At 35.9% G+C, this 13,509-nt stretch overlaps 1 pseudogene; it reads right to left on the bottom strand.

The window, feature by feature from the left end:
- Positions 1-209: 209 nt before the first annotated feature.
- Positions 210-13,509, bottom strand: part of LOC111550678 — a 61,241-nt pseudogene continuing 47,941 nt past the window's right edge.

Genomic DNA, 13,509 nt, shown 5'->3' with positions numbered 1-13,509 from the left:
CCCCATTTTCAGAAAGAAGTTTATTTAATGTACAAAAAGTATGAATAGAACCAAAAGTAAATAAACATTATCACATTTCTTTACACTACTAACCAGTTCTTTATATTAACTTTACCATTCAGATAATAGAAAGTGGGTGGCAATTTAGGGATTGGGAAAGAGATAAAACCAAAAAAAAAAAAAAAAAAAAAAAATCTTTTCTACCACGTTCATTCTTCTATACTGTGTATATCTGCGCTCACAGAATTGGCTTCTTTCACTTCTCCACGTGCAGGGATTCCATTGAAAAAACAACAACAACAACAACTGGACCTGCTCAACAGCTGAGGGAAGCTAGAAATGATGAATCCACATCTCGGTGCACTGCCATACAATTAAAACAATGGTGTATCTACCGACTTATAATTTTTAGGGATTGCAAACAAGGCTTTTTCTTGAAGTTGAACCAAAAACAACTCCCTGTGTCCCATAGACTTTGTAATATGTGCAGGAACATATGGATACTGAGGAGGTTCAAAATGAGTTCTCCGTCAGTTACCAATGCAGCCATCAATCACCCAGTCTTCAGAGCTCCATCTTGATCACCCATTGTCTCTGACATTAAGCGTTTTAGTCCTACAACTTCCTTTTCTTCTGGGTTAAGTTCGCGACCAGGTGATCTGAAGAAAGTTGTTCCTAGCTGTAGCAGTAACACTTGGGGTAGCCGGGGCTCATGTCCAAGTGGGACCCTTTCTGGAGTCTTCTCCATTCTAATTTTATCAAATCCTTTCCTCATGCACTAAAATCTGGCTGCAACAGAGCTGTCCTTCACACAGAGGTTCTCTTTTGTACCAAAAGTATTAATTGATAAGAGGGTACAACTTGATGGTGTGCTCTAGGGTGAGGGGCTGGGTCTGCTGGATGTACTTGTTGCCCAATGATTGACCCCCTGGGGCCAGCCATTCTGTGAGCAATTGGGTGGTGCCATAGACAAGCTGGTGAGCTCAACCCTGGAGGACAGCAGGGAGGGGGAGGCAGGGCGCACGGTTAAGTTATCTGCAACCCACTCAGCAGGCACTGCCTGCCATTAACAGGAGACCCCGAGAGAAGGTCAAAGCTCTTTCTAATCATAAATTTCATAGAAACTAGAGAAGAGCTGGCAAAATGGGAAAAAATTACTCTGTTAGCCATGTGTTTAGACTTAGCTAATAAATTTTGGAATCTGTATCATTATTTGCTACTAGGCATCCAATAAATATTCTAGTCATTGTTTTATAGTCTTTTATTTTCTTCTTCTCTTCAATTTATTTTTAACTGACAAATAAAAATTATATATATATTTATCTTATGCAACACGAAGTTTTGAAATATGAGTACATGGTGGAATGACAAAACCAAGCTAATTGACATGCATTTCCTCACTAATATTTTGCGGTGAGAACCCTTAAAATCTACTCTCTTAGCAATTTTCAAGAATAAATTGTTATTGATTATAGTCAGTATGTTGTACAATAGATTCCTTGACCTTATTTCTTGTAACAGACATTTTGTAATCAGTATCACCCTCATTCCAGCCTCTAGTGACCACTGTTCCATTCTCTGCTTCCATGAGTTCAACTTTTTGAGAATCCGCATATAAGTGAGATCATGTGACAGTTCCCTTTCTGTGGCTGGTTTGTTGAACTTAACATAATCCTACAGGTTCATCCATGTTGTCACAAATGACATGATTTTATTATTTTCCAAGGCTAAATAGTATTCTATGGTGTATCATATCACATTGTCTTTATTCATTCATCGTTTGATGAAGACTTGGATTGATTCCATATCTTGGTTATTGTGGATAATGCTGCAGTGAATATGGTAATGCAAGTATCTCTTTGACATGTTGATTTAATTTCCTGCAGATGTATACCCAGTAGTGGTATTGCTAGATCATATGGTAGCTCTATTTTTGATTTTTTTAAAAACCTCCAAACCATTATCCATAATGGCTGTACCAACCTATATTCCCACCAACAATATACAAGGGTTTTCCTTTCTCCATTTCCTCTCCAATATGTATCTTCTGACTTCTTGGTAATAGACATTCTAATGTGTTTGAGGTGGTATCTCATTGTGATTTTAATTTACATTTCTCTGGTAATTAGTGATGCTGTTTTTTTGTAAAATACCTGTTGGCCATTTGTGTCTTCTTTTGAGAAATGCCTACTCAGTTCCTTTGCCCATTTTTAAAGAGGGTTATTTGTTTTTGTGCTATGGAGTTGCTTGAGTTCCCTAAGTATCTTAGATATCAGCACCTTATCAGATGTATGGTTTGCAAATATTTTCTCACAACATTGGTTATCTTTTCACTCTGTTAATTGTTTCCTTTGTTGTGCAGGAGCTTTTTAGTTTGATATAACCCCATTTGTCTATGTTCACTTTTATTGGCAGTGCTTTTGGGGTTTTACCCCCCAAAATAATTGCCCAGACCAATGTCACAAAATCTTCCTCTTATGTTTTAAATTGAGTTTAAATTGGTTCTTCATAGGTTGTCATTCTTGACATTGCTTTTATATATCCCTGCTCATATTCTGATAGGCTGAACCAAACTGAGGGCCAGAAGGCAAAGGGGTCCTTTTGAAGAGTCAGATCATGGGACTTACAGCAGATGGAGAGTAGATCTGATGGAGAAGTGGGAGATACCCAGGACTTCCTATGAACTTCTTTACTGTGCAGGACACCCCTCTTTCCGAGAGATTTATTAAAGATGCTCATTTATGGGTTGAAGAACTACTCTTGACCTGCTTTTTCACTGAAATTGGCTGTTTGAACATGTTTAACTCATTACATATTTAACCTTAAGTTGTTGGATTCCCCTTTCAGGTTGAATAAATGATTTCTAACTGAATCCTTGCCTTTGAATTTGGATGCATATTTGGATGAAACTGTGTTTTGGGATTACAGTTTCAGCCCGGGCATCCACGCCAGCATTACCACTGTGAGGAAAAGTTAATGTTATTTTCTGAGAGCAAATTCTCAGCTGTTCTCCTATGAAGAGCGATGTCATGTGATATTTTTAAGGAAGTGAGATTTGCCAAAGTGAAATCCTAGATAAATAAAAGACTGGTAGCTGAGATTACTGAAGTGTTGCATATAGTATTTGAGAAATCTTAAAGAATAAAACATGTAATGAAGAATTAGAAATGTAATAAAGTTGCTCAATTTTTTTATTTGAGATGTTAGCTTTGAGCAAATACTCTGAAGAATTATTTTAAAATTTGACAAATGTATTAAATACTTTCCAATAATAATAAAATGTATGTAAGCTTTTAATGCAATCTCCAAAACCATGTCTATCATTTGATGATTTTTTTCAAATAATATAGTCATATACAACTTCCCCATTTTAAAAGTGAAAAAAATGTTTGAGGAAAAAGTGAAAGAAATAAGCAGCCAAAAGTTACTGTAATATACTTGGAATGCAGTTAATGCAAAATGCTACTATGACACAGCTTAATCCTCCCCATTGAGATGAGTTGTCAGTTGCCATTTAATCTGCTAAAGCATAGTCCTTTGTTGGGCAACAGAAAATAAGAAATTAGGAAAAAAGCAGTCTTTATTTAATCCTACTAGCCAGTGCTGTGATCAGCTGATAGAGAAAACAAAAGGGAAATTGAATTTCTCAGAAATAATCTAACAAAAATGGGTCAGAATGGAGTGGAAAGGGGAAAAAAAGACAATACCACTCTACTTTAAAATAGGAGGCAGCCAGAAATTCAACATGAATTATTATTTATCAAAAGATACCCACTTTCCAGCCTTGCTGTAAATTTCCATTTGCAGAAAGCTCAAATATCTCTGAACTTGATGCTCTGAATAAAAAGTGTGATTTCTAGAGGAAATTTACTAGCTGTGCTATTTCCCATGCAAAGGGACAAAATCCTGCAACTTCTAGCTTGACTTCCTCGCTAGGTATGAAGTAATATCTCCTGTTCATATAAGATAAAGAAAAATCTTGTAGTTTGTAGTAGAGAAATACTCATTTCTCATTTGCTAGTTTTTTTAATTGAAGTTTTAGAATAAAGATATAGTAATTGGATATATGCCACAGGTAATTTCCCTTAAGTAGGTTGCTAAATATGTTCTGCCTTATACAACGTGCATTCAAGATATCTTGTAGATATAATTTATTTTAAAGCGGGATTTCTTTTTGAAATCCGTCATTGTTTGCCAGTAAAATGAAAAGTTGTCTGTTACTGAAAATTTACCTAATTAATTACTTCTAAAATTGAAGCAGTAAAATTCCAAATTGAAAAGGAGTAAGTTAAATTGTCCCTGTTTGTAGATGACATAATTATATATACAGGAACCCTGAAGACTCCACCAAAAAACTGTCAGAATTAACAAACAAATTCAGCAGAGTTGCAGGATGTAAAACCAACATACAAATATCTGTAGCGTTTCTACATATTAAAAATACCTGAAAAAAATCAAGAAAATTCCATTCACAGTAGCTACAAAAAAATAATAAATAAAACACTTAGGAAGAAATTTAACCAAAAAGTTGAAAGATCTGGATACTGAAAACCATAATGTATTGATGAAAAACATTGAGAAAGGGAAGACAAATGGAAAGATATCTTGTGTTCACGGATTGGAAGAATAAATATTATTAAGTCTACACCACCCAATGTGATCTACAGATTCAATATAACGTCTGTCAAAGTACCAATGACATTATTCATAAAAATAGAAAAAATAACCCTAAACTTTGGGACCACAAAAGACCCTGAAGAGCCAGAACAATCCAGAGCAAACAGAACAAGGCTGGAGGCATCGTACTATCTGACTTCAAAATTTACTGCAAAGTTCTAATAACCAAAACTGCATGGTACTGGTATAAAATCAGATACAAAGGGCAAAATAAAAGAATAGAGAGCCTAGAAATGAATCCATGCATTTACATCCAACTTATTTTGACAAAGGAGCTAACAAAACACAATGGGGAAAGACGATCTCTTTATTAAATGGTGTCGGAAAGACTGGATATACACATGAAGAAGAATGAAACTAGATGCTCATCTCTCATTATAAACAAAAGCAATTCAAAACATATTAAAGACTTAAATGTAAGACTCAAAACTATGAATATTAGTAGAAGGAATCATAGGGAAAACTCCATGACATTGATCCGGAAAATGGCTTTAGGAATATCATTCTCAAAGCACAGGCAGAAAATACAAAAATAGGCAAATGGAATTTCATCAAACTAAGAAGCTTCTGCACAGCAAAGAAAACAATCAACAGACTGAATAGACAACCAGGAAAAGGGAGAAAATATTTGCAAGCTATATATATAATAAGGGGTTAATATCTAAGATATATAAGAAACACAAACAACTCAATAGTAGGAAAACAAGTAACCTGATTTTAAAATGGGCAAATGATCTGAATGTAGATATAGAAATGACCAACAGGTATATATGAAAAAAGGTTCAACATCACTAGTCATCAGGGAAATGCAAATTAAAATCACCACCTCAAACCTATTAGAATGGCTATTATCAAAAAAACAAATGATATGTGTTAGACAGCTGTGGAGAAAGAGACCCTTTGTACACTGTTGATGGCAATGTAAATTAGTACAGCCATTATGGACAACAACATGAGGGTTCTTCAAAAAATTAAAAATAGAACTACCATATGATCCAACAATCCACCACAGGGTGTGTATCCAAAAGAAAGAAAAATCAGTATGTCAAAGAGCTATTTGCTCTCTCATATTCATTGTAGCACTATTCACGACAGCCAAGATATGGAATCAAAGTAAGTGTCCATCAATGGATTCATGAATAAAGAAAATACAGTAGGAATACTATTCAGCCCTGAAAAATAGCAAACTCTTTCCATTTGTAACAGCATGCATACACTTCTTTGTGTTTATTATGTTAAGTGAAATAAGCAAACACAAAAAGAAAGATATCGTATGACCTCACTTGTACCTAGGATCTACAAAAGTTGGTCTTATAGAAGTAGAAAGTAGAATGCTGGTTACCAGAGGCTGGGTGAGTTGGAGTGGGGTAGGCAGATGTTGGTTAGGGAATATGAAAGTTCAGTTAGACAGGAGGAATAAGTTTGAGAGATCTATGGTGACTGTAGCTAATTATCCTCTATTGTAAAAAAATGCTAAGACAGTGGAAGTAAAGTGTTTTCATCACAAAAGTGATAGCTATATGAGGTGATGCATATGTTAATTAGTTAGATTTAGTCATCCCACAATGTATGTATACTTGAAAACATCATGTTGTATATAGTTAATACATTCACTTTTAACTATTCATTTTTTAAAGTAAAGTAATTTTTTTTTTTTTTTTTTAAATAGAGTCTCACTCTGTTGCACAGGTTCAAGTGCTGGAGTGCAGTGGTGTGATCTCAGCTCACTGCAACCTCTGTCTCCCGGGATCAAGCAATTCTCCTGCTCAACCTTCTAAGTAGCTGGGACTACAGGCACCCAGCACCATGCCTGGCTAATTTTTGTATTTTTAGTAGAGACAGGGTTTCACTATTTTGGCCAGGCTTGTCTTGAACTCCTGACCTCATAATCTGCCCACCTCGGCCTCCCAAAGTGCTGGGATTACAGGTGTGAGCCACCACACCCAGCCAAAAGTAAAATAAAATATTTTTTAAAAGCAATAGTCATCCAAAGATTTAATAACCTTTATTTTATTTAATAAATATTCCACTGTGAACATAGCAGTGTTCTTGTTCTCTATTGGTCTACATTCTAATCAAAATAGACAAGATGAAACAGAATATATATATATATATATCCATGACTATATACATACAAGATATCAACAGATTATATTGATAGACAATATAACAAAACATGGTTCCACTTTGAGTAATGTATTTCTGATAAACTGTCATCTCAACATTTTATGTTATAGAATATATTTAAATTCAAATTGCACTTCAAAACTCAGTACATTTATTATTAATCAGTGTCCTAGAGGAGTTCTTTGCACTTCAAATATTGCTGCAATAGCTTAGGCACAGGACCTCCCAGATGATACTAGCATCGACAGTCAGATGGTGAGAAATTAAAAGACGTCTGTGAGACAATAACTACCTTCATTTAAGTGTTTTTCTACCACTACTTAGATTTATAGCAATTAATTTCCACATGCTTTAACAATACGCCTGTCCTCATTAAAACACTAAAACCAATATGTAGAAAACATATTACTTCAGTATCTTGTCTCCAAACGGTTATATTGGCACTGGTTAGACAACATATTTTAAAAATTCACACATCTTAAAATCATACTCTAAGAGGTAAAAAAATCATACTCTGGAATATAACATTTTAGGGTCTTATTGTAGGTTCTTCAGGCTTTAGGAAAACAACATTAAAATGTGCTGGCTTAATTTTCTTCTCTAGTTGTAGTCGCATTGTCCTGTGTGAAGAGAATCCTTTGATGTTGCAGGAATGCGCCTTTGAGATGTAACTCTAATATATACTTGGGGACCATTGACCTCATGTCTTCAAGAATCCCATTAACACACACACACACACACACACATACACACACACCTCAGAAACCAAAGGTATTAAGAAAAGGAATAACCACATTGTATTTATATCTCAGGATGAACATTAAAGGCGATCCATTTCATGATCCACCCCTTTATTTCTTAAATCTTTTATGTCTTTTCCTTAATTTTCTTCCTCAAGAGATCTGCTCGATTGGTTCACATATAACAAACCCTGACAACTTTGCTAGACGCTTTGCCCCCAGGACATTATGAAGGTCTGATAAAATAGAATGAAACTTTACACTGACCTGGAGTTGATATAAAGGCATAGGATCACTCCTCTAAACATGGTTTTTAAACTCCAGACCCACCCAAGCTGCTCTCCAAAATGAAAAGAAGTGGAACACATATTTCTATCGTGTCTATTTTTATTGAGCGATGTTATGGTAATAACAAATATAAAAATAGTATTCCCACCTTAAATCTGATAAACTTGAGGCTAAGAAAGAGTATGTAACCGGCTTGTGATACCCATACAGTGAGGGGTGAAACACAGAATAGAAACTGTAAATCTTTGACTCCAATGTGCCCTCCTAAAACAAGGTTACCCTGTGTGTTCATACATGGCAATATGTAGGTAATTTTCTGTGCGATTTTGATTCAGTTGCCTTGTGATCATTTGGTCAAATGTTCCAAACTTTTCTCATTCAGTGGACTATATGTTTCTTTTCAGAGCTGGTAAATGAATACTTGAGGTTCACTGGGTTTAGAGCTGTCAGATAAAATAGAGAAGATCCAGTTAAATTTGAACTTCAGATACACAAATGAATAATTTGATTAGGAAATCATCAGAGTTTGGGGAACTACTAAAACATAAAGGAATAAAGAGTTTATTGCAGAGAGAGAGAGAGCATGGTACTTAGAACAGTGGTTTGGAAACTTTAACTCACGTGAGAATCACCTGAGGACTGGATGAATCCTAGATTGCTAGGGCTCAACCCCAGAGTTTCTGATTCAGTTTGGTTCAGAAAAAGTTCCAAGGATTTGCATTTCTAACAAATTATCTGGTAATGCTGATACTTCTGGTCTGTAGGCCACATTTTCAAGCCAGAAAATCACTGTCTTGAAAAAATTGGGTAGTTTTTTAAAAATTTCTGGTATTATTTATTTGTCCAATAATTATAATTTCTATAGCACTGCTCAATGGTTAAGATTCAAGCAGTGATTTGTTTTGTTTTTGAATCAGGGTCTTGTCTTTTTCCCCAACGTTGAAGTGCAGTGGTGCAATCACAGCTCACAGCAGCCTTGAACTCCTGGGTGTAAGGGACCCTCTTACCTCAGCCTCCTGAGTAGCTGGGACTACAGACATGCATCCCCATCCCTGGCTAAATTCTTTTAATTTTGTAGAGATGGTATCTCACTATGTTTCCCAGGCTAGTCTCAAACTGCTAGCCTCAAGTGATCCTCCTGCCTCGGCCTCCCAAAGTGTTGGGACTACAGGTGTGAACCACGACACCCAGTTTTGGTTTTGACAGGTATACTAAATCAAAATACAAAAGGAAGGTGAGTTTTAAATACTGACAGGAAACTTAGTGAAATGATGGATCATGGAATCTAAGTTAGATATATGTAAGGAAGACAAAAAGAAAGAGAGCTGAAGGGACAGGGAGGGGAGTTGAAAAGAGATCAGAGAAGCAGGATCTTGTTTCTCGACCATGGCTGAGCATTAGAATCATCTGGAACTCTTAAAAATTACCTGTGCTGGAATCCCATCACCAGAAGAAATTTTAATTCAGTTAGTCTAAGCTGGAGTGCAGACATCAGTATTTTTTAAAAGGTTTGTCTTAATTCATTATGCCTGCTATAACAAAATACCATTAACTAGGTGGCTTATAAATGACAGAAATGTATTTTTCACAGTTCTGGAGGCTGAGAAGTCCAAGAATAAGGTACTGGCAGGTTCACTGTCTGGTGAAGCCTCACTTCCTGGTTGGCAGATGACATCTTATTGTTGTATCTTTGTATAGTGGAAGCGTTTAGCTAGTAACTCCCTGCAGTCTCTTTTATAAGGATATTGATCCCATTCAGGAGGGCTCTGTTCTCAGGGTCTAATCACCTCCCAAAGGTCCCACCCCCTAATACCATCATACTGGGGATTCGATTTCAATATATGAATTTGAGGGGGACACAGTGAGACCCTATCAGTTTCCATAGATGATTCTAATAAGTAGTCAGGATTGAAGACTACCGGGCTAAGAGAAGCCCAGATAAGGAAGCGAAAACAGGCATAGAATGGTACTTATCTCAAACTTGCCCAACAATAAAAGGGTCACCTGGATGATTATTTCATGTGTTGCTCCTCAGGCCTCTTCACTGGAAACTGAGTGAGTCTTGGAAGAGGACTTTTTATGAAGACAGATTTTTATGATAAAAAAAAACAAGTGATTATTGTTTACTGGTTCACCAAATAATCAGAAAAGATAGGATAATTGTGTTCACGACTGGGAACCTAAAACAATGATTTTAGCATTTATAGTATTGACAAAATCTTGAGTACAGACAAATTTATCTTGTAGATTATAAGAAAAAATAGTTTGCAGGCAAAAGGAGATGTTGGCTCCATTGAAATCACAAGTATACTGGTTAACATGGTTGGGGATGATGAAGTCTATTGACAATGTCAAACTTTACCTGAGCTCTGTTTCCTCAGAAAACAGTAAAAGTGAAAAAAAAAATCTCTCTCAGCCTGCTATGTTCCAGAAACAGCTTCCTGGAAAGAATCCCGCTTGCCCATATGACTTCGATAAAAGTCACAGATGCTCCTTTGTTTACCTATGACAAGGCCAGAGACCTTAGAAATTCCCATTTTTCTCCCTCATAAATGTTTAGCTGAACTGCTTGTCCCCACAAATGAATTGGAACAGAATTTTTGATGAGCATATTGTGTATAATATGAGGTGCTGAGTATTAGAAGAAGACAATGTATTTTCTGTGTAGACACGGACATAGAATGTAGAATAATAGTCATCGGAGACTCAGAAGGGTGGGAGGGTGGGAAGGGGGTGAGGGATGAGAATTTAATCAACACAGTGTACTTTATTTGGGTGATGGTTACACTTAAAGGCCAGACCCCACCATTACACAACATATCTATGTAATAAAACTGCATTTGCACCCCTTACATTTAGACAAATAAAAATGTATAATTTTCAACTCATCATTTATCCAGTACTTCTTTGGGGGCATAAGCATTGTTTCTTCCTCCTCTGCTTGAGTAGTTACTCATTGTCTCATAAATAGAGTTGGAGTAAACTTCGTGGTTCTTCTGAATGTGACTCACTCAAAACCAGTTGGATGTCTCTTCTGGAGTGGTTGTATGACTAAGGAAAAAGTGCAGGAAAACAAGACGTTCTGAATATTATTTCCTATTGTTGTTCTTCGGCTTTGTTTATTGTTTTCTTCAATTGACACATGGCAGTAGATCCATTATAAACACAATACTTTATTGAAATGTGATATAGGGCATTCAATGCCTCTTTTGTGAGATCGCTGTTTGGTATGCATACCCTCCCACAAACACAGAGCACTAAAGAGGAGGAAGTAATAGACCCCCCCCCTACTTTTTCCTGTTCATGTTGTGCGATTGTTTTCAAATGGGGCATTAGAGAGGCTGTGGGAAAACAAGAAATATTTAAGATCTCTTTTGTCTTCTGTCTGCTTGCATCACCATTTGAAATGAAAAGAAACAAAACTATAAATATAAAACTCAAAGAATACAAGGCTGTGAGGGGGTGCAGTCTGTCATCTTTACACACAAGGAATCTAATCAGTATTTGTTTCCTCGGTTTCTAAAATTGCAGTTTACCTGCCTACAGAGATCTGGGTAATACTTATATCCAAAGCAAGGTGAGATGAGAAAGATATTGTATTTCTCCTTGGGGCTCTTTCAAAGTAGGAATCCACCTGCCCCTAAGAATCCATTACCTTTGAGAAAAGTCCTTGTGACTGGGAGCCACTATGATGGATTTGGGGACGTGTTGGGGAGTGTGATTAATGCGTCAGGAATGCTAGATGAGACAAAGTTGGAAGTTCTTTGTGTATAAATTGAACCAGAGGTTCTCAAATTGCTGATGTTCTTTATGTGGGCGTGGGTCAGTGAGCTCATGGCAGAATCAACTGGTAAAGTTGAACATGTTTTTACATGACACAGGGCTATTTTAATATTTTTAATTGTGAATTGTCTGTTCACGTTTTATCTATTTCTTTATATAATGTTGGCCCTTTTCCCTCAATTTCTAGAATTTCTATATGAACTTGGCTTAATAGTCCTTAATCTGTGGTCTGTGCTACATGTTGCAAGTGGTTTCACCCGGTTTGTCATTTATCTTTTCACTTTGCTTACAATGCTTTGTAATTAAAAATCGATGCAGTAAAATCTGTCAATTTTTTACTGCACTGACATTTCTAGTCAGACTTAAAAATCCCTTGTTGGAACCCAGGTTGTGAGTAATGTGTATTTTCTTCTGGTATTTGCAGATCTTATTTTTACATACAGACTTCTGGATACATTTGAAATTGATTGTCATTCATGGTGTGAGGACTAGACTTAATTTGATCTTTTACAAATTGTTATCTTTATTTTAGTGGTGTTAGACACCACTTTTATTATATAGTAGATTTTTAAGTGCAGCTGAATCTATTTCTAAAGTTTTCATTTTATTCTATTGTGTCTGTTTATGCATGCACCACAACTACATTTATAGAGGCTTTTTATTGAGTTTTAACAACTAATGGGATTTGGAGTATTTCTGTTTTACTGTTTTCCTAGCAATTGTTGTATCTTTATTTTTCCAATAACTTTGGATCAACTTGTCTATGTTCATTAAAAAATTCCCATTGAAATTTTTATTAAAACTGCATTAAATTGATAAATTAACTGAGGACAAAGTACATCTTAATGACGTAGAGGTGTCATAGCCAAGAACAAGAAATAGCTTTCTATTTGTTCACAGCCATTTTTTTGTAATTTTTTTTCATTCTCTTTTTTTTTTTTTATTATACTTTAAGTTCTAGGGTACATGTGCATAACGTACAGGTTTGTTACATATGTATACTTGTGCCATGTTGGTGTGCTGCACCCATCAACTCGTCAGCACCCATCAACTCGTCCTTTACATCAGGTATAACTCCCAATGCAAATTCCTCCCCCCTCCCCCCTCCCTGTGATAGGCCCCGGTGTGTGATGTTCCCCTTCCCGAGTCCAAGTGATCTCATTGTTCAGTTCCCACCTATGAGTGAGAACATGCAGTGTTTGGTTTTCTGTTCTTGCGATAGTTTGCTGAGAATGATGGTTTCCAGCTGCATCCATGTCCCTACAAAGGACGCAAGCTCATCCTTTTTTATGGCTGCATAGTATTCCATGGTGTATATGTGCCACATTTTCTTAATCCAGTCTGTCACTGATGGACATTTGGGTTGATTCCAAGTCTTTGCTATTGTGAATAGTGCCGCAATAAACATACGTGTGCATGTGTCTTTATAGCAGCATGATTTATAATCCTTTGGGTATATACCCAGTAATGGGATGGCTGGGTCATATGGTACTTCTAGTTCTAGATCCTTGAGGAATTGCCATACTGTTTTCCATAATGGTTGAACTAATTTACAATCCCACCAACAGTGTAAAAGTGTTCCTATTTCTCCACATCCTCTCCAGTATCTGTTGTTTCCTGACCTTTTAATGATTGCCATTCTAACTGGTGGAGTATTTGATAATTTTTTCTTATAGGTTTTAAACATTTTTATTAAGTTTATAATCAAATGCTTTATGATTTTTATGGCTATTGTAAATGAGATTATCTCATTCATTATATCTTCTAACTGGATTTTATATGTGAATACAAATACTATTGATGTTATGTCAATTTTGTATATTGCTACTTTAACTTCTTTTATACATTAGTTTGTTTTACTATTGTTTCAATAGAGTTTTGATGAACAATAGTA

This window comes from Piliocolobus tephrosceles, chromosome 18 (genome assembly GCF_002776525.5).
Source record: "Piliocolobus tephrosceles isolate RC106 chromosome 18, ASM277652v3, whole genome shotgun sequence".
Classification (NCBI taxonomy): Eukaryota; Metazoa; Chordata; class Mammalia; order Primates; family Cercopithecidae; genus Piliocolobus; species Piliocolobus tephrosceles.
The sequence above is the reverse complement of the archived record's forward strand: the minus strand, read 5'-3'. Positions and strand labels throughout refer to the sequence as shown.